Source organism: Pteropus medius, unplaced genomic scaffold (assembly GCF_902729225.1).
Source record: "Pteropus medius unplaced genomic scaffold, Ma_sr-lr_union100, whole genome shotgun sequence".
In the NCBI taxonomy this organism is placed as follows: domain Eukaryota; kingdom Metazoa; phylum Chordata; class Mammalia; order Chiroptera; family Pteropodidae; genus Pteropus; species Pteropus medius.
In genome coordinates, this window is record NW_024356249.1 from 14233945 (window position 1) to 14235415 (window position 1471).

The following is a 1471-nucleotide window of genomic DNA, read 5'->3' on the forward strand; positions in this document are numbered from 1 at the left end:
TCCTCCATTCGCGACAACCAAAAATATCTCTGGACTTTGTCAAATGTCCCCGGGGCGGGGTGGCGGGGAATTAACTCCAGCTGAGAACCACTGATATATATTATATTTAATTATATATACTTAATTATAATTATAAATTATAGTAATCTAATTTACAGAACATAAATAATTACAAAAAAGGTAGCTATTATAACAAAATATGGTTTAAATTCTATATTTAAAAGCAAGTAGAATTTTAAAAAATTGATCACATTGGCAAAAATATTAAATAATTCAGAACATGGGAATAATGTTAATGTGACCAAGAACGTTGCATTATAGCCACCAGGGCATAACAGCTGACAGGTAGTTGATTATAGTGACCAAGACGTACTACTCATTCTTTCCTTCAGCAATTTAGAAGTGATTTCTCTAGAACCTGTACAGAGGGCAGAGGTCACAGAAATGAAAACAAAAGAAGACAAAATAGTCCTTTTCTTCAAGTAAAACATTGTTTGACAAATAATTTTTCGGAAGATATAATCTTCAGAAACTTAAGGAATATAGACATAATAAAGTAGACATTGAATAAAAGTTTAATTCTAAATTTTGTCATTTTCTCAGTTTTTGTCAGATTACTGTGTACTTCTGCAGGTGTCAATAAAAAGTAAAATTTCACTAATTTTGTGAGTGCAAAAAATTTTGTAAATAATTAAAATTATTAAATAAATCTTATTTTCGCATTTTCTATTGTGATTCAAACTAAATTAATAAAGACTTAACAGTTAAAAATTTTAGGGATTTGATTTTATGACTAGATAAACACGACTTGAGATTAGCTTATCATTAGTTCATGTTTATGCATGTTCCTTTAATTTATATATTTTCCTTAATAATATGCATTCAAAATATGACATAATGCACATATTTCATTCATTTATAATGAATGTAGAAGATTTCTTTGTAAGAATATGCCATAAAGTATTTGCATTTTCTCCACTGGTATATACTGAGATTTGCATCATTTGCAATGTTTCCTTATTACAAGTTACACCACAATGAAAAGGCTTATCCATTACTCCTCGTGAGAACTTCTGTGTGGTAGAGACCTAGTGCTATGTGTACAACTTCAGCTTCACTATATATTGCCATGTGACTCTAGAAAGTAGTTACACCAATTTCCACTCCCACCATAATTATTGATATTTTCCATTTACCCTCATTCTTTGCAACAGTTAATATTTGCAATTTTCTTATAATCTTAGCCAATCTGATGAATGAGTAATTAGTATTTAATAATTTAAGTTTATGTTTCCCTGACGATTAATGAGGTTGAATATTTTAAGTTTCTTCTTCTCTTAATTGCCTGTTCATATCTTCTTCCCATTTACTGTTCTATTTAGCTGTTTAACTTCTAAATTTTTTTACATATTCTTGCTTGTAATCCTTTGACACTTGTTTGAGTTGCATATACATTGTCCTGGTGAATAAC